Genomic DNA, 21,544 nt, shown 5'->3' on the forward strand with positions numbered 1-21,544 from the left:
TGATCTCTGCCGATAGAGTTGGGCTGCGGCTGTGTAATACAGCCATTGCACCGCTCCTAACAATAACTGTGTGCGCCCGAACAGTATGAGGTGATGCGGCTGGCGCTGCACTAATGATCAGCGGTGCAGGCACTAAATACAGAACATGGGGGGGGTGTTTTGTAGTGTGTCCGCCATGTTCTCTGTCTTCAGTGCTGCCGCTCATTAGTGCGGCGTTGGGCGCATCACATCATGTTGACCACGCGCACACTTGTCAAAACTCCGGAGCGGGGCTGTAATGATGGGGGTAGGGAAACAGACAAGTGAGCCCTAATCTACCCGCCACTCAGTCCCTGCCTACTTGCAACGAACCGCCCTAGGCGACGGGGTGCCAACTGGGCGACGGTCCCTACACTCAATAAGTGAACGACAGACAAACAGGCAAGGGAACACAGAACCTAAGGGAAACGGGGCAGTTGCCCACGGCAACATCGTGAGCAACAAGAGTAGTAAACGAGCCGAGTCAAACCAGGAGAGTACGAGGTGCCAAACGCAGAGCAGGAGAGTAGTGAACAAGCCGAGTCAAACCAGGAGAGCACGAGGTACCAAACGCAGAGCAGGAGAGTAGTCAGTAAGCCAGGGTCAATACGAAGCAGGGACAAATAGTTCAAGAAGCTGCAGCAGGGCCAGGAAACCAACAGAGAAGAAGATTCACAAGCAAGGAGGAACAGGAAAGGCAGGTATAAATAGACAGAGGGCGGGAGCTAGCTCCGTCTGGCCAGGCTGCGATAGGCTCTCCCACTCCTAAGCCTGCCATCCTGAGTGGTGGAAGATGGAGTCAGTCTCACAGACCTAGAAGCAGGTGCAGAATGATTACCTATGGGTGTTGATAAAGAAGCTGTGCCTGGCAGATCCTTTACAGGGGCAATGGATGTATCACACAGCCGCAGCACCGATCTAACAACAATCATGTATTACTATAATTAGCTGTGCGGCTGCACAGCTTAGTATCGAAATACATGAAATAATGGTATTGAACCGTTTGAGGGTGCACGGTATCGAAACAGTATAGAAGTTTTGATGCATCGTGCATCCCTAATATGAGGTAGGGTTGCACGATGCATCAAAATATCGATACTATTTAGATGCCGTGCACCTTGAAACGGTTCAATACCGTTAATTCATGTATTTCGATACTAAGCTGTGCTGCCACACAGCTGAGTATTGTAGTACATTAATGTAGTCAGAGCGGGGCTGCTGCTGTGTAACACAGCCATTGCCCCACAGCTGACAAATGTGCGCAAGTGGCCAGCATTATGTGATGCACTAATGAGCGCTGGCACTGTAGACAGAGAACATGCCGGGCACACCCCAAAACGCCCCTATGTTCCGTCTTCAGTGCCGGCACCACCGCTCATTAGTGCAACGACGGCTGCATCATGTCATGCTCACCGCGCGTGCACACTTGTTTCTGGGTTCTGAGTGCACACTTGTCAGGAGCGGGGCAATGTCTGTATTACACAGCCGCAGCCCCGCTCTAACAGCGGAGATCAGAGAAACCTCTGATCTCCGCCACTATTCACTTGAACGCTGTGATCAATGCTGACCGCAGCATTCAAAGAGAAAATGAGAAGGGGAATGCCACTTGGATCGCATCACAGGGAATCCCTGTGATGCAATCTAGGGACATATCATATATGGGCAGACATCCCAGGGTCCATTAAAGGACCTCAGGGCTGTCTGTCCATATTTCCTGTTAGGGCATACTTAGGAAAGTTCTAAAAACTGCCTGTGTACAATCAGTACACAGGCTAATGTACTGGCATGTAGATATATGCCAGTACATTAAAGCTGAAAAATAAAATAGTAAAAAAAGGAATAAAGTAATGTTAAATAAAATTTTTTTTACAAAATACACACAAATTTTTTACAATAAACATTAAAACAAAAGTCTCAATACATAAAATAATATACACATATTCAGTATTGTTGCAACCGTAATTACCTGTACAACAAATTTAAGCGTCATTTATGTGTACGCTGTAAAAAAATAAAATGAAAACGTCTTTCTTTCACTTATTAATGGGGGGCACGAGGTGTTATGAATTTTGAACCTCCATGTGCCTCTTACTAATTGTGATTAACCCGATAATGAACATCACACATTAACCCAATGTTGTCCATTATGACTGTGAGAAACATGATGGGGGTTAATTACTATTAATGTGAGGCACATGGAGGTTCAAAATTCATTATACCACGTGCCTCACATCCGAAAATGGTAGGACTTTTTTTTAAAATTATTGTTGCCAAAGTATTGTTTTAGTACCGAGAATCGCAATACTACACAAAGTATCGGTAACCAGGGGCGTAACTACCGAAGTAGCGGTCTGACGTTGTATGTAGCAGAGGCGTGGAGTTGGAAGGGAGCTGGAAGCCACTGACTTTCAGGTAAATACAAGTAAATAGAGGATAAGCAGCATTCATTAGATGGTATGCAGCGCATGCTCCGTAGTCCTTCAACAATCTCCTCACCTTTCTGCACTGTGTACAACAACAGCCAAAGCTTCCTCCAGCGGTCGGGTCGGAGTAGGAGGAGGGAGGGGGGGCCCAGTCAAAAGTTTGCTCTGTGGCCCAGTCTTTCCTAGTTACGCCCCTGTCGGTAACAAACTATGAATTCTGGTATCTTGATAACCCTAGTAGGAGGTTTTCATGCTGGAATGCAGTGTTTTCCTTTTAAACCAAAAAGCTCTACACCGCATTCCAAATTATTATGCAAATGTTATTTTTCACTGATTTTTCTAAATAGTCGATGCAAATGACAGTCAGTATAATCTTCAAGCCATCAACCGTTGGAGTATAATGCAAATTTTATTGAACAAATTTCCTAATGATAACAGATTTTTTTTTAGAAGTAAAAAACTCAAAATGCACTGGTTTCAAATTATTATGCACAACAGAGATCAAAGCATTTTAAAGGTTGTAAAGAGAACTAAAATGGTAATTTGTGGAATTTGCAGCATCAGGTGGTCATATTTACAGAAATTAAAAGCTCTTTCAAATAAAAAAAAATTAACAGGCCAAGTTACATGTTAACATAGGACCCCTTCTTTGATATCACCTTCACAATTCTTGCATCCATTGAATTTGTGAGTATTTGGACAGTTTCTGCTTGAATATCTTTGCAGGATAACAGCCTTCCAGAGCTTCTGTTTTGATGTGAACTTCCGCTCACCCTCATAGACATTTTGCTTGAGTATGCTCCAAAGGTTCTCAATAGGGTTGAGGTCAGGGGAACATGGGGGCCACACCATGAGTTTCTCTCCTTTTATGCATATAGCAGCCAATGACACAGAGGTATTCTTTTCAGCATGAGATGGTGCATTGTCATGCATGAAGATAATTTTGCTACGGAAGGCACGGTTCTTTTTGTACCACGGAAGAAAGTGGTCAGTCATAAACTCTACATACTTTGCAGAGGTCATTTTCACACCGTCAGGGACTCTAAAGGGGCCTAACCGCTCTCTCCCCATGATTCCAGCCCAAAACATGACTCCGCCACCTCCTTGCTGACGTCGCAGCCTTGTTGGGACATGGTGGCCATTCACCAACCATCCACTACTCCATCCATCTGGACCATCCTGGGTTGCACGGCACTCATCAGTAAACAACATTTGAAAATTAGTCTTCATGTATTTCTGAGCCCACTGCAACCATTTCTGCTTGTGAGCACTGTTTAGGGGTGGCCGAATAATAGCTTTATGCAGACTTGCAAACCTCTGGAGAATCCTACACCTTGAGGTTTGTGGGACTCCAGAGGCACCAGTGGCTTCAAATACCTGTTTGCTGCTTTGCAATGGCATTTTAGCAGCTGCTCTCCTAATCCTATTAATTTGTCTGCCAGAAACCTTCCTCATTATGCCTTTATCTGAACGAACCCGTCTGTGCTCTGAATCAGCCACAAATCTTTTCACAGTACGATGATCACGCTTACGTTTTCTTGAAATATCCAATGTTTTCACGCTTTTCAGCAGCAGAGAGATCCTTTTTCCTTCCCATATTGCTTGAAACCTGTGGCCTGCTTAATAATGTGGAACGTCCTTCTTAAGTAGTTTTCTTTGATTGGGCACACCTGGAAAACTAATTGTCACAGATGTCCGAAATTGATTACAATGATCCAAAGAGCCCTAAGACACAATACCATCCATGAATTTCATTGAAAAACTAATAATTAAATGTTTATGACACTTAAATCCAATGTGCATAATAATTTGGAACACGGTGTATTTTGGTCTCATCCATCCACGAAACATTGTTTCAATAGCCTTTTGACTTGTCCAGTTGATCTTTAGCAAACTGCAGACAGGCAGCAATGTTCTTTTAGGATGGCAGCGGCTTTTTCCTTGCAATCCTGCCATGCACACCATTGTTGTTCAGTGTCCTCCTGATGGTGGACTCACGAACATTAACATTAGCTAATGTGAGAATGGTCTTTAATTGCTTAGAGATTTCCATGGGTGCCTTTGTGACCTCGCGGACTATTATACACCTTGCTATTGGCGTGATCTTTGTTGGTCGACCACTCCTGGTAAGTGTGATAATGGTCTTGAATTTCCTCCATTTTTACATAATCTGTCTAACTGTGGATTGGTGGAGTCCAAACTCTTTAGAGATGGTTTTGTAACCTTTTCAAGCCAGATGAGCATCAATATGTCTACTTCTGAGGTCTTCAGAAATCTTTGTCGTGCCATGATACATTTCCACAAACATGTGTTGTAAAGATCAAACTTTGATAGATCCCAGTTGTTTAACCGGTTCCTGACCACCGGCTGTGTATTTAGGTCCAGCAGTCGTGGTCCTTAAAACCCGCACCATAGGGTATTTACGGCGCGGGCATTAACTTGCTGCCCGAGCTGAATGTCAGGTCCACGGCAGGCAGTGACTGCCGGGGACTCTGAAGAGAAGATAGAAGCAGCTGTCACTGCTTCAATCTTCTCTGATCTCAATAAGCAATGTGTATATGAATAGAGGCAGCGGCAGCATGATCGCCGGGATGCCGTTAGTGGCGGACTGCTGCTGGGTCTTACTACACCCAGCACAGCCCTACTAATGACAATATTCACTATAAGACGGCTGATTTCTCCTGTAACTGGGGCAGCACAGCAGCCTCAGTTACAGTGAAAAATATGCTGTAAAATAAGGGGAAAAACAAAAAACCACAAAGCTTTTTCTGACCTTTGAGGAACAGACCATAATAATAAAAAAATAAAAGTGAAATAAAGTGCATAAAAAATGAATGATAAATACACTATAGCCCTGAGCAAATTACCCTAATATAGACATGTAATATATTAACATTTACGGTAGACAAGGATGATCACAAATAAAAGGTCTATTTTAGGGTAAAACTATATTATTAATAGAAAAAAATAGCTAAGAATTAAAAAAGCATATTTTTAACGTTAATTTTAAAACTTTAACCCCTTAAGGACGCAGCCTAGTTTGGGCCTTAAGCTCAGAGCCCATTTTTGAAATCTGACATATTTCAATTTATGTGGTAAATAACGTCGGAATGCTTAAACCTATCCAAGCGATTTTGAGAATGTTTTCTCGTGACACTTTGGGCTTCATGTTCGTGGTAAAGTTTGTGTTTATTGGTGAAAAATTGCAAAATTTAGAGAAAATGTAGAAAAAATAGCATTTTTCAGAATTTAAATGCATCTGCTTGTAAAACAGACGGTTATACCACCCAAAATAGTTACTAGTTCACATTTCCCATGTCTACTTTATATTGGCATCGTTTTTTGAACATTATTTTATTTTTCTTGGACGTTACAAGGCTTAGAACAAACAGCAATTTCTCTTTTTTTTAAGAAAATTTCAAAAGCCTTTTTTTAAGGTACCTGTTCAGTTCTGAAGTGGCTTTGAGGGGCCTATGTATTAGAAACCCAGATAAAACACCCCATTTTAAAAACTAGACCCCTCAAAGTATTCAAAACAGCATTTAGAAAGTTTTTTAACCCTTCAGGCATTTCACAGGAATTAAAGCAAAGTGGAGGTGAAATTTTCAATTTTCTTTTTTCTTGCTGAATTTCAATTTGATAAAAAAAAATTTGTGTAACACAGAAGGTTTTACCAGAGAAACACTACGAAATATGTATTGTCCAGATTGTTCTGCAGTTTTTAGAAATGTCCCACATGTGGCTCTAGTGTCATACTGGACTAAAACACAAGCCCCAGAAGCAAAGAAGCACCTAGTGCATTTTGAGGCCTCTTTTTTATTAGAATATATTTTAGGCAGCATGCCAGGTTTGAAGAGGTGTTGAGGTGCCAAAACAGTAGGAATCCCCCAATAGTGACCCCATTTTGGAAACTACACCCCTCAAGGAATTAATTTATGGTTGTTGTTATCATTTTGATCACACAGTTTTTTCACAGCACCTATTTTAATTGGGCTGTGAAATTAAAAAAATGATTTTTTTTTCCAATAAGGTGTAAATTTGTGATCAAAATTTCATATTTTCACCGGGAACAAAATACCGCATTTTGTTGCCCAATTTTTCCTGAGTGCAGCAATACCCCATTTGTGGTGATAAACTGCCATTTGGGCCAATGGGAGGGCTCAGATTGAAAGGAGCGCTATTTGTTCTTTGGAGTCCAGATTTTGCTTAATTGGTTTTTGGGTGCCATGTCGCATTTGCAGAGCCCCAGAGGTATCAAAGCAATGGAAACCCACCAGAAGTGACCCCATTTTGGAAACTACACCCCTCAAGGAATTTATTTATGGGTGTTGTGACCATTTTGACCCACAGTTTTTTCACAGAACTTATTTGAATTAGGCTGGGAATTAAAACAAAATTATTTTTTTCCAATAATATGCAGTTTTGGCTGAAAATTTCTTATTTTCACAAGAAAAAAAATACCCCATTCTGTTGCCCAATTTGTCCTGAGTGTGGCAGTACCCCATTTGTGGTGATAAACTGCCATTTGGGCCCATGGGAGGGCTCAGAAGGAAAGGACCACCATTTGGCCTACTGGGGATTTTTTGGTGGGAAGTCATGTATGCAGAAGCCCCTGAGGTACCAGTACAGTTGAAACCCCCAAGAAGTGACCCCGTTTTAAAAACTACACCCTTGAGGCATTCATCTAGAGGTGTAGTGAGCATTTTGACCGGAGACATACACCCCATAAACTGTAATGTGGGTTCTCACGGGTACGTCAATACCCTACATGTGGCTGTTATCAGCTGCCTAGGCACGCAGCAGGGCTCAGAAGGGAAAGACGAGGGGGGATAAGCTGGGGTAGATTAAAAAGGGATGTATGATACATTTTGAAGCACTCTTTCATACGGAGCCTTAGTTTTTCGGGACACGTGTCACATTGATATATTGTGTCCTTCCTTATCCCCCTCTTATAGCAGACTTTGTACCTCTTTTGACTTTTTCCTTTCTTGCCAGTTGGGGAACTTCTCCTGGAAAGTGTTGCCCTGGTACGATGCGTGTGGCCTCGCTTCCAGAAGTACTGGGTGCCCCCCCTTCTTGGTCCCTAAAAATTAGTTTCTTGATAACCATCTCTTGAAATTCCAGGAAAGTTCCCGTCTGGCCTGTACATCGATGTAGCACGTACGCGTTTGTACAATGCCATCTGTATGATGTGCCGGCCAGCTTCTTATACCACACCGCATGGTGCTGTAGGGCTTCAGGGCTTGATCTGACAAGGCCACTCCTCACATGTACCTATTGTAGTCCAGGATGCAGTCTGGTTTGGGGGTCTCTGTACTGGTACCTCATACAGGTACATGGGTACTGGTGTGACATCTCTCTTGTCCTTGTACTTGACACACAATATGTTGCTGCTAGAATGTGCCCTGCTCTCACCCCTTCTGAGTGTTTGCCCAAGCAGAGTCTTAGGGAGGTCTCTCAGATTTCTTCTAGCAGTGCCGCATGCCGCAATACTTCTGGAAGCGAGGCAGTTGAAGAGTGGGACGCTGGTATAAAAATTATCCAGGTATAGGTGGTAACCCTGGTCCAGCAGTGGGTGCACCAAATCCCACACAATTTTTGCATTAACTCCCAGTAAGGGGGGGGGCATTCTGGGGGCTGAATACTGGTGTCCTTCCCTTCATATATCCTAAATTTGTAGGTATAGCCTGATGCACTCGCACAGCTTATACATCTTCATGCCCTCTTACTCGGCAGGTACTGGTGGAATTGAAGCCACCCTTTAAAATGTACCAAGGACTAATCAATAGAAATACACTTCTCGGGGGTGAATGCTTGAGAAAACCGGGCACTGAAACGGTCTAATAGGGGTCTCCATTTATACAAACGGTCAAAACTGGGGTCATCTCGGGGAGGGCACGGCTCATTATCAGTATAGCGAAGTATTGCCTAATTTATTTATTTTTTTAGGTTCCAGTTCAGTTCTGAAGTTGCTTTGAGGGGCCTATATATTAGAAACCCCTATGAAACATCCCATTTTAGAAACTAGACCCCTCAAAGTATTCGCAACAGCATTTAGAAAGTTTATGAACCCTTTGGGTGTTTCACGGGAATTTAGAGCAAAGTAGAGGTGAAATTTACATTTTTTTTTTGTCAGAAAATCCTTTTTATACCATTTTTTTTATAACCCAAAAGGTTTTACCAGAGAAACGCAACTTAATATTTATTGCCCAGATTCTGCAGTTTTGAGAAGTATCCCACATGTGGCCCTAGTGCGGTAATGGACTGAAGCACCGGCCTCCGACGCAAAGGAGCACCTAGTGGATTTTGAGCCCTCCTGTTTATTAGGCACCATGTCCGGTTTGAAGAGGTCTTGTGGTGCCAAAACAGAGGACACCCCCCAAAAGTGAGCCCATTTTGGAAACTAGACACCTTGAGAAATTCATTGTAGTTTTCATGGGGTGCATGCAACTTTTTGATCAGTTTTTATTCTATTTTTAAGTGGCGCGGTGACTAAAAAACAGCAATTCTACTATTGTTTTTTTATTCTATTTTTTTTACAGCGATACCAGATGTTTATAGTTTTTTTTATGTCTTATGGCGTTTGCACAATATAATAATACGTTTTGTAAAAAATCATTTACTTTTTGCGTTACCTTATTCTAAGAGCCATAACTTTTTTATTTTTCCATCAAGAAAGCCGTGCGAGGACTTATTTTTTGCGTAACGAACTGTAGTTTCCATCAGTACCATTTTTGAGTACATGCGACTTTTTGATCTATTTATATTATATTTTTTGGGAGGTGAAGTGACCAAAGAATTGTGATTCTGGGACGGTTTATTATTATTTTATTTTACGGCGTTCACCGTGCGGGATAAATAACGAAATAATTTTGTAGTTCAGCCCGTTATGGACGCGGCGATACCAATTATGTATAGTTTGTTTGTTTATATATTTTTATTAATAATAAAGGACTGATAAGGGAAAAGGGGGGATTTTGACTTTTATTACTTTTATTTTCTTATTTTTACACATCTTTCTTTAACTTTTTTTTTACTTTATTACTTTGTCCCACTAGGGGACTTGAGGGCAGGAGGCCCTGATCACTAATCTAATACACTGCACTACATGCGTAGTGCAGTGTATTAGAGCTGTCAGCTACTCACTGACAGCAAGCATAGTGGGTCCTGACTTCGTCAGGACCCACTAGGCTTCCGTCGATGGCTTAGCCGGACGCCATTGTTTGGTGTCCGGTTGCCATAGTCACCATCTCCAGCCGCTATCGTATAGCAGGCTGGCGATTGTAGCTTAACCCCTAAAAAGCCGTGATCGCTATTGAACACGGCTTTTCAGGGGTTAATCAGCGGGGACACAGCGATCGTTTCCCGCTGTAGGAGCTGCGGCAGCTGCTGTAAGAGACAGTAGCTGTAACAGCTCCTGTATGTGTCGGGAAAACGGCTGAAATGGGCGTTACTCCCGCGACGTACTATTCCGTCGCTGAGCGCGAACGCATTGGTTAGCGCGACGGAATAGTACGTCGCTGAGCGCGAAGGGGTTAAGCCTAGAAATTAAATTAGCAAAAAGGATGTGCATAAAAAATAGCAAAAAATTATGTGAATAAAAATGATAAAAAAAGAAGCCCGCATTGTCCACGAAAAAAAACATCGCAAAAATCAGGTTGCTGGCCCAACAAATAAAAAAGCTATAGCCGTTTAACTAACGCGTGCTAAAAATGGCTAAACGGTGTCTGGTCCTGAAGGCTCAAAATAGCCGGTCCTGAACTGGTTAAATAGAACAGGTTGCCCACTCACATCTGATTGTCTTCCCATTGAATGAAGACACGAGACTCTAATTCCACCTTCAAAATATCTGCTAATCCTAAAGGTTCGCATACTTTTTGTCACGATCTGTCGGTATGTGGACCCACTGGGCCGTACGCCGTAGCGGGATAGCAGCTGGCCAAACAGTGTACCAAGTAAAGTCTATAGTCCAAGTAAGGGTACCTGTGGTAGTACAGACAGTAGCGATGGCTAGGCTCAGATGGGACCTTGGCAGCAGACACCAGGCGTGGTGTAACACAACACGACTCCAACTCTTTTAAGGCACAGGAACAAGGTAGCACGGGATACAGGTAGCAGGAACGGGAACAGGAAAACACTAAGGGATCATTTGCTAGACTGACACAGGAAAACACAACAACGCTCAGACAATGAGTCAAGGGGCAGGGTCCATCTTATAGCCCAGGGTGATTAGACAATACTAAACATGTGTGCGCGCTAGCCCTTTAAAGCCGGGACTGAGCTCGCTCGCGCGCGCGCGCACCCAAGTGGTCCCTGCAGGCCTGGATGGCCAGCATGTGCTGGCATCTCCGGCAAGGAAGGCATCGGCAGGATGAGAGGAGTCTGCGTCCGCGGACGTTACACTTTTGCCACTCACAGATATGTGATATTGGATCCTTTTAATAAATAAACGACCATGTCCAAATGACCATGTATAATATTTTTGACTCATTTGTTTGATTTGGTACGCTTTATCTACTTTTAGGACATGTGTGCAAATCTAATAGTTTTTGGTCGAACTATAGAAAATTCTGAAGGTGTTACAACACGGCGGACCTAAAGGTCATTGTTAAGCCTCTGGTTGCCATAGAAGCCATCGGCACCCCTGCAATTGTGTGGCTACAAACCACTTAGAAGCCGCGGTCGCTATTGACAGTGGCATCTAAGGGATTAATTGGCCAGGATCGTCGCTTGCTCTGATGGCGTAATGGCGCGTGCTCAACTTTTGAACTGCGCCATCACTGCGATGTAACTGTACTGCGGTTTGCAGGTACCCCTTTCCATAGTGCAGTATATGCAAGACAGAAGTCGTGCAGGGGTAAAAGGCCTTGTATTTTTGTAGGAGGAGCTTTTGACCTGCATAATTTTGGGGGACCATATAATATTGATACAATAATTTTATTGAATAGCTTATTTTGGGTGCGGGAATACCAAGTATGTGTATGTTTTATACAATTTATTGACTTTAATTTGATTAAAAAATATTAACCCCTTAATGACCAGCCTATTTTGGACCTTAATGACCAGGCTATTTTTTACGTTTTTCAATCGTCGCATTCCAAGAGCTATAACGTTTTTATTTTTGCGTCGACATAGCTGTATAAGGTCTTGTTTTTTGCGGGACGAGTTGTATTTTTTAATAGCACCATTTTGGGGGACATATTATTTATTGATTAACTTTTATTAACTTTTTTTGAGGGGGAATAGAAAAAAATCTGAAATTTCGCCACTCTTTTTTGCGTCCTAAATCTACGCCGTTTACCGTGTGGTATAAATAACACAATAACTTTATACAGCGGGTTGTTACGATTGCAACGATACCAAATTTGTATAGTTTTTGTATGTTTTACTACTTTTACACAGTAAAAACGCTTTTTTTCTAAATGATTTATTTTTGTGTCTCCATATTTGAAGAGCCGTAACGTTTTTATTTATTCGCCGATGCGGTTGTATGAGGGCTTTTTTTTTGCGGGACGACTTGTAGTTTTTATTGGTAGCATTTTGGAGTAGATGCGACTTTTTGATCACTTTTTATCACATTTCAGGATTCACAAGTCAGGATTCACAGAAAACAGCAGTTTTTCCATAGTTTTTTATTATTTTTTTTACGGCGTTCACCGTGCGGGTTAAATAATGTAATAGATTTATAGTCGGGGTCGTTACGGACGCGGCGATACCAAATATGTGTAACTTTTTAACTTTATTTTGTTTTTTTTTAATAGTAAAGCTGGGTTTTTCATTTTTTTCACATTTTTTTTTTAATGAACTTTATTAAACTTTTTTTTCACGTTTTTAATAGTCCCATTAGGGGACTATAATATGCAATTCTGCGATCGCTATTATAATACACTGCAATACTTTTGTATTGCAGTGTATTACTGCCTGGCCGTTTAACACGGACAGGCATCTGCTAGGTCATGCCTGCGGCATGATCTAGCAGGCATTCACTCCAGGCAGACCTGGGGGCCTTTATTAGACCCCCGGCTGCCATTAGAGACACAGACAATCGGCGATCGTATCGCCGGGTGTCGGTGGGAGAGAGAGGGAGCTCCCTTCCTCTCTCCAAAACCACTCAGATGCGGTGCTCGCTATTGAGCACCGCATCTGAGGGGTTAAACGTGTGAGATCGATACTAATATCGATCTCACACGGCAGAGCAGGGACGCTCCCAGCCCTCAGCTGCCTCTAGCAGCTGAGAGCAGGGAGATTTGACAGCTCCCTGCTCTGTTTACTTATTCCGATGCCGCGACGTAAAAAGTCTATGGCATCGGAATAAGGCCCGTTAGTGACCGACGTAGAAACACGATGGGCCGGTCACTAACGGGTTAAAGTAAATTTTGTTGTTGTTGGTTTTTCTTTTACATATTTTTATTTAGTTTAATCCCTTCAGGACTGAGCCTGTTTTGGCCTTCAGTCACTTTATGTGGTAAGAACTTCGAAATGCTTTTACATAGCAAAGTGATTCTGAGATTGTTTTCTCGTGACATATTGTACTTTATGTTAGTGAAAAAATTTGGTCAATAAATTCAATATTTATTTGTAAAAAAACACCAAGATTTCGAGAAAATGTGCAAAAATTAGCATTTTTCTAAATTTCAATGTATCTGCTTGCAAAACAGATAGTAATACCACACAAAATAGTCACTAGTTTACATTTCCTATATGTCTACTTTATGTTTGCATCGTTTTTTGAACATTCTTTTATTTTTCTACTACGTTACAAGGCTTAGAACTTTAGCAGCGATTTCTCATATTTTCAAGAAAAAATTTAAAAAGGCTATTTTTTCAGGGACCATTTCAGTTCTGAAGTGGCTTTGAGGGCCTTCTATATTAGAAAGTCCCCATGAATCACCCCATTTTGAAACCTGAACCCCTCAAAGTATTCAAAAACAGCATTCAGAAAGTGTTTTAACCCTTTAGGCGTTTCACAGAAATTAAAGCAAAGTAGAGGTCAAATTTACAAATTTAATTTTTTTGGGCGAAATTCATTTCTAATACATTTTTTTCAGTACCACAGAAGGTTTTACCCGAGAAATGCAACTCAATATTTATTGGCCAGATTCTGCAGTTTTAAGAAATATCCCACATGTGGTCCTAGTTTGCTAATAGACTGAAACACAGGCCTCAGAAGAAAAGGAGCACCTAGAGGATTTTGGGGCCTCCTTTTTTTAGAATATATTTTAGGCACCATGTCATGTTTGAAGAGGTCTTGTGGGGCCAGAACAGTAAAACCCCCAAAAGTGACCCCATTTTGGAAACTACACCCCTCAAGGAATTCATCTAGGGGTATAGTTAGTATTTTGGACCCACAGTTTTTTGCTACATTTATTTAAATTAGTATGTGAAGATGAAAATCTACTTTTTTTCTGAAAAAATGTAGAAATGTTTAATTTTTACAGGGAATAAAGGAGAAAAAACACCCCAACATACGGAAAAAGCAATTTCTCCCGATTATAGCAATAACCCATATGTGGTAATAAACTGCTGTTTGGACCCACAGCAGGGCTCAGAAAGGAAGGAGCGCCATTTGGATTTTGGATTTCTGATTTTGCAAGAATAGTTTTCAGTGCCGTGTCGCGTTTGCAAAGCACTGGAGGGACCAAAATAGTGGAAACCCCCCCAAAGTGACCCCATTTTGGAAACTACAGCCCTCAAGGAATTTTTCTAGGGGAAAAGTTTGCATTTTGACCCCACATTTATTTTGCTGAATTCATTGGAATTAGTCTGTCAAGGTAAAAAAATCTACATTTTTTCTGAAAAAACATAGCCATTTTTAATTTTTACAAAAAATAAAAGGAGAACATTTGTAAAACTATTTCTCCCGATTACGGAAATACGCCATATGTGGTAACAAACTGCTGTTTGGACCCACAGCGGGGCTGAGGGTATGTTCACATACAGGGTTTTCATGCAGTGATTTCGGGGCATTTACGCCTTGAAAAACGCCTGAAAAAACGGAAGCTGAACACCTGCAAACATCTGCCCATTGAAATCAATAGGAAAAACAGAATTTAGTTCATACGGGGCGTCTTTTTACGCCGCTGTTTTAAAAAATGGAGCGTAAAAAGACGCTCCGTAAACGGAAATGCATGTCACGTCTTGAGGCGTTTTTTGGAGTTGATTTTCCATTGAACACTATGAAAAATGCCTGAAAAGAAGCCTCAAAAGAAGCTCCAAATTAAAAGAAGCTTCATTTTCAGCTTCAAAAACGCCTGAAAATCAGCTCCGTATTTTCAGACATTTTTGGTTAAGCGTGTGAACATAGCGCTCCTTCCCTTCTAAGGGTATTTGGCTTTTGGAGCTCAAATTTAGCTGAAATGGTGTTCGGGTGCCATGTCGCAATTGCAAAACGCAATGAGAGGCCAAAACAGTGGAAACCCCCCAAAAGTGACCCCTGTCACGTAGCGGGTTAGTGGACCCACTAGACCGTACCGCCATAGCGGGGAGGCAGCTGGCCAAACAACAGGAAACCCCAGCAATACAATGTCCCGCACAAGGGTACCTGGATAGTCCAGACAGTGGCCGCAGCTCTAGTACAGATGGGTGCAGCAGGTAACGCCAAACGTGCCAGATGAAACAGGTGCCGCAGTTTGCGCCAGACGTGGCAAATTCCTCCGGACGTGGCAGATGACACAAGACGTGACAAGTCTCCAACACTAATATGCACAGGAACAAGAACAGCACGGGATACAGAAACAGGTAACAAGGCACGGGTAACAACTGGAACAGGAAACACTAAGGGACCACTTGCAAGAAAGACTGGGAAAACTAACAACGCTCAGGCAAGGATCAGAAGGCCTGGAGCTTTCTTATAGACCAGGAAATAGTGGCAGCTGATGATGGTGACAATTTCCTTTGTGCGCGCGCACGCTCGTACCCGGCCTTAAAGGGCCAGCGCACGCACAAAGGAAACTGCCTTCGGGACACAGCAGACCGAAGCGGAAGTGAGCGCTGGCATCTCCTAGGAAGGAGATGGGGACCAGCGCTCACGCATCCATGGCTGCGGGCGTCAAGAGGTGAGTAAACCCGACGGCCCGTGGCCATGGACGCTACAGTATCCCCCCTCTTATGCCCCCTCTTCTTGGGGCCAGAGCGAGAGTGGAATTTTTTAATAACAGCAGGAGCACTGAGGTTCTCCTCCGGCTTCCAGGACTTCTCCTCAGGACCAAACCCTCTCCAGTCCACCAAATAGAAATTCCTTCCTCCTACCCTTTTGCATTCCAGGATCTCCCTCACCTCAAACACATGAGATGAACCACTGGGAACAACTGTGGAACTAGAAGTCTTGCTGTAGCGGTTCAGGACCACAGGCTTCAGGAGGGACACATGAAACGAGTTTGGGATTCTGAGGGCAGGAGGCAGCCACAGCTTATAGGAGACAGGGTTTATTTGTTGCAGAATTTCAAAAGGACCAAGGAACCTGGGAGCAAACTTGTATGAAGGCACCTTCAAACGAATGTTCCGAGAGGATAGCCAGACTTTGGTACCCGGAAGATACTGAGGCGGCTCTCTTCATGCGATCGACTGCCAGCAAAATAGAGGAACGGGTCTGTTGCCAGATTTGCAGAAAGTCCCCATATGCAAAGTAAGCAGCGGGTACTTGAGATGTGGTTGACACTGGAAGAGGGAGTCTAGGATGTTGACTGTACACAATGTGAAATGGAGTGGAAGTGGTGGACTCACTTGTGTGGTTGTTGTATGAGAACTCGGCCCATGGAAGAAGCTGTACCCAGTTATCCTGCTGTGAAGAGATGAAGTGGCGGAGAGAATTCTCCATGATCTGGTTGCTCCTCTCGACTTGCCCATTGGACTGGGGGTGATAAGCTGAGGAAAAGTCCAATCTCACATCCAGGAGTTTACAGAGGGCTCTCCAGAACGTTGACGTAAACTGAACCCCCCAGTCGGACACAATGTGAAGAGGCAAGCCATGCAAGTGAAAAATGTGTAGAATGAAGAGACTTGCCAGTCGAGGAGCAGAAGGTAGGCCGGTCAGCGGGATAAAATGTGTCATCTTAGAGAACCGATCCACCACCATCCAAACGGTGTTGCATCCTGCTGAGGGGGGGGAAGGTCTGTGACAAAGTCCATCGCAATGTGCTGCCAGGGGGCATTGGGTACAGGCAGAGGTTGAAGCAGGCCGGCAGGCATGGAGTGAGTAACTTTGTTTTGAAGCACACACTGTGCAAGAATAGACAAAGTCCAGAACATCTTTAGGTAGCGTGGGCCACCAGAACTGACGAGCAATCAGGTCTCGGGTTTTACGGACACTAGGGTGCCCAGCCAGTTTAGAACTGTGTCCCCAGCGGAGAATTCTTCTTCTGTCTGCCAACCGAACAAAAGTCCTCCCCTGAGGGATGTCTCTAACCTGCAGAGGATTAGCAGTGACGATGCAGGACAGGTCTATGATAGTCTGAAGGGACTCCACCGTGTCTTCCTTCTCAAACGATCAGGACAGGGCATCGGCCCTCACATTCTTGTCTGTGGGACGGTAGTGGAGCACAAACTGGAAACGGGTGAAGAACAGCGACCACTTGGCTTGACGGGGATTCAGTCGTTGAAGTAAGGTAAGGTTTTTGTGGTCGTTGAAGATCAGGATGGGGTGAGTAGCGCCCTCTAGAAGATGTCTCCACTCCTCCAGAGCCAATTTGATGGCCAGTAGCTACCGATCTCCAATAGAGTAATTGCGCTCAGCAGAAGAAAAAAGTCTAGAATAGTAGCCACATACTACTGCCTTTGCTTTGTAGCTCCTCTGGAACAGAAGTGCACCTGCACGAACAGATGAAGCGTCCACTTCTAGTGAGAACTGCCGAGATACATCAGGATGATGGAGGATCGAAGCTGAAGTGAAGGATCTCTTGAGGCTAATAAATGCGGACTCTGCCTCTGGAGCCCAACCCTTGGCGTTCACACCCTTCTTGGTAAGGGTAAAGATCGGAGCCGTCAGAGATGAGAAGTTTAGAATAAACTGCCGGTAGAAATTGTCGAATCCCAGGAACCGCTGTATGGCCCTTAAGTCTTGAGGACGTGGCCACTCCAGGACAGCTTTCACTTTCTCAGGATCCATCTTGAGACCTTGATCCGAGATGATGTAGCCCAGGAAAGGCAGAGTACTCTTCTCAAAGACGAACTTCTCCAGCTTGGCGTATAAATTATTCTCCCTTAATCGTAGTAGAACCTAACGGACATGCCTCCGATGAGTCGTCGGATCTGTGGAGAAAATCAAAATATCATCGAGATAAAAAACAACACAGACATAGAGGAGATCTCGGAAGATATCATTAACAAACTCCTGAAACACTGCGGGAGCGTTACACAGTCCGAAGGGCATCACTAGGTATTCGTAGTGCCCGTCCCAGATGTTAAATGCCGTCTTCCATTCATCACCCTGGCGAATCCGGACTAGATTATAAGCACCCCGTAGGTCTAGCTTCGAAAAAAATTTGGCTCCTTGTATGCGATCAAACAGCTCAGATATAAGTGGCAGTGAGTATTTGTTCTTGACCGTGATCTGGTTGAGACCATGGTAGTCAATGCAGGGTTGATATAGGCCGACATGGATAGAGACTCTGGCAAGGAGAGGGGATATACTCGACCACAGGGGAGAGAGGCATTAGGAACCAGTTCAATGGGGCAGTCATAAGTCTGATGTGGAGGCAGCGTCTCAGCCTCCCTTTTGCTGAAAACATCTGTATACTGAGCAAACTGGGGAGGCAGTCCCGCCAATGACTGAGGCAGAGGAGGCTTAACAGGATGGATCGGCAACAGACAACGACCAAGGCACTTGGAGCCCCATTGGAGAATCTCTCCAGAATTCCAGTCCAGGACTGGTCCATGTAGTCGAAGCCAAGGTAGGCCCAGCAGAACAGGATTGATGGCCTCGGGCAAAACAAGGAAAGAAATCAGTTAAAAATGAAGGACTCCAACCTGGAGCTTCAACGGCTTGGTTTTAGAAACTATGGGATCAGGCAGAGGCAGTCCATTAACTCAGGCAACAGCCAAAGACGTCTCTAGGGGAACTGTGGGAAACTGAAGAGGATTCACTAGCTCTTTCTGGATGAAGTTTGCAGCAGAACCAGAGTCAAGATAGGCAGAAACTTGATGCGTCCTCTCGCCGGATACTAGGGTCACAGGAATAGTCAACTTGGAACAGAATTCTTTATTAGGTACCGTTACATCTAGGGTTGTCTCTCCAATCAATCCTAGGCAATGGGGTCTCTCTGGCCTCTGGGGACACAGATGCACAATATGGCCTCCGAGGCCGCAATACAAACAAAGTCCAGAAGTGCGTCTGCGTTGTTTCTCCTGGGTAGACAATTTTACACAGTTACTCTGCATAGGATCTTCTGGTGGGACAACTGAGAAAGATTGCTGGAAAGTAGAATCCAGCCTAGGAAGTTCTCTCTCCCGGAGAACCTCTTGGGAATGCTCCCGGATCCTCATGTCAACCCGGGTGGCGAGTAGGATAAGATCGTCCAGGGTAGATGGCAGATCGCGAGCAGCCATCTCGTCCTTAATCCCTGAAGACAGTCCCTGCCAGAATGTGGCCACCAAAGCCTCGTCGTTGCAGGTCAATTCAGCAACCAGGATACGGAACTGAATGGCATACTCGCCCATGGAGAGGTCTCCCTGGTGTAGGGTCAGCAAGGATGCAGCAGCTGAAAAAACTCTCCCAGGTTCCTCAAAAACCAAGCGGAAGGTCTGGTTAGTGGACCCACTAGGCCATACCGCCGTAGCGGGGATGCAGCTGGCCAAACAACAGGAAACCCCAGCAATACTATGTCCCGCACAAAGGTACCTGGATAGTCCAGACAGTGGCCGCAGCTCTAGTACAGATGGAGATGGGTGCAGCAGGTAAAGCCAAACGTGGCGGATGACACAGGTGCCGCAGGTTGCGCCAGACGTAGCGAATTCCTCCGGACGTGGCAGATGACACAGGACGTGGCGGATTCCTCCGGACGTGGCAGATGACACAGGACGTGGTGGATTCCTCCGGACGTGGCAGATGACACAAGACGTGACACGACCCCGACAGTAATAGGCACCGGAACAAGAACAGCACGAGATACAGGAACAGGTAACAAGGCACGGGTAACAACTGGAACAGAAAACACTAAGGGACCATTTGCAAGACAGACTGGGAAAACGAACAACGCTCAGGCAAGGATCAGAAGGCCTAGAGCCTTCTTATAGACTAGGAAATCGTGGCAGTTGATGATGATGACGATTTCCTTTGTGCGCACCCTTCAGCACACAGCAGACCGGAGCGGAAGTGAGCGCTGGCGTCTCCTACGAAGGAGATGGGGACCAGCGCTCACGGATCCATGGCTGCGGGCTTCAGGAGGTGAGCAAACCCGACGGCCCGTGGCCATGGGCGCTACAACCCATTTGGGAAACTACACCACTTAAGGAATCTATCTAGGGGTATAGTGAGCATTTAGACCCCACAGGTCTTTTGCAGAATTTATTAGAATTAGGCCGTGAAAATGAATATCAACATTATTTCCACTAAAATGTTGAATTTTTACAATTTCACAAAGGATAAAGGAGGAAAAAGCCGCCCAACATTTGTAAAGCAATTTCTCCAGAGTACGGCAATACCTTACATGTGGTCATAAATGCTTTTTCATTAGAAAGTAATTAACCCTTTCCGGACTGAACCATATTTTGCTTTTTCTTTATTTTTTGCGGGACAAGCTGTAATTTTTATTGGTACATACAACTTTTTGAGCCTTTTTTATTAAATTTTTTGGTAGAGCCAAGGTGACCAGAAAAACAGCGATTTTGCCATTTTACATTCTTTATTTTTCATGGCGTTCACCGTGCGAGTTAAATAATGGTATATTGTAATAGTTCTGACTTTTACGGATAAAGCGATACAAATTTTGTGTATTTTTATTTTTTTACATTACTTTAGAGAAAAAAATGTGGTTTCATTGACGTGGCTGTATGAGGCCTTGTTTTATGCGAGAGAAATAGTATTAGTTTTTCACGCAGTTTGGGGGTAACAAAACGGCGTGAATATAGGAAAAAAGCGATTTTTGGTATTGTTTTTCTTGTTTATTTTTTATCCCGTTCACGTTTCACGCTAAATAACCTGTTAAATTAATTCTTCAGGTTATTACGGTCTTGTATATACCTACTATGTGTAGGTTTTTTTGTTTTTATGTAATGTGGGAACAATAAAATATATTTTATGCAAAATAATGACTTTTTTGGGGGACTTTTTTAATTTATTTATTACTTCTTTTTTTTAAAATCCCATTAAGGGATAACTTTATTTATAACTTTATTTTTTACTTATAATGTATTAGCATACTCCTGTACATAGTGTGCCCGAACAGCAGGCAAACGGAACAGACAGCCCTGGGATCCTTTGTAGGTCCCCAGGGCTGAATGCAGAGGATTCCCCGGTGTTTGATCGCATCTCCGAAATCCCGGTGATGCAATCAAAGAGGGGAATTCCCTCTGATCATGCCGCCGTCACGGATCGCGGCGATCAAAGGGTTAAACAGCTGGTGTTCGAATGTTTTCCGACCCAAGCTGTATTCAGGAGGCTGCTCTGAAATCAGGAGCTGTTCGTTACAGCTCCTGCTTAGAGGATGAGCTAAAGTAAAGTTTTTGTGGGACTTACACACGCAGTACAGCGAGATCACGCTGTGATGTCATTCACAGCGTGATCTCGCGAGATCACGCTGCGCTGTCACTCACAGCATGATCTCGCGAGATCACGCTGTGACGTGATTCAGTCCCACACAAACTTTACCGAAGTGTCGGGAGTGTGAATAGACATTGTGTCCTGGCTGGAGGCAATGTCTATTCACTCTCAAAACACTTCAGTAAAGTTAATGTGGGTGTATGTGACAGCACAGAGTGAATACAAATGGACATGAATGGAGAGAAGTGTATGACGTTGATTGGTCACGGATTGGTCAGCGTCATACACTCCTCTGTACAACGCCCACTTGGTCAAAAGGTAAAAAACGCCCAGTTGTCCATTATGAAACTAATTAGCATAAATCTAAAATTGCTAATAACTTGCTCAAAAATTATTGTTTTTCAAAATA

At 43.8% G+C, this 21,544-nt stretch overlaps 1 protein-coding gene across 1 annotated transcript in view; it reads right to left on the reverse strand.

The window, feature by feature from the left end:
- The window catches only part of LOC142655485 (uncharacterized), a 72,074-nt gene that overhangs the window by 19,281 nt on the left and 31,249 nt on the right, over nt 1-21,544 (reverse strand). The gene's annotated exons all lie outside the window — the stretch shown is intronic.

This window comes from Rhinoderma darwinii, chromosome 1, assembly GCF_050947455.1.
Source record: "Rhinoderma darwinii isolate aRhiDar2 chromosome 1, aRhiDar2.hap1, whole genome shotgun sequence".
In the NCBI taxonomy this organism is placed as follows: Eukaryota; Metazoa; Chordata; class Amphibia; order Anura; family Rhinodermatidae; genus Rhinoderma; species Rhinoderma darwinii.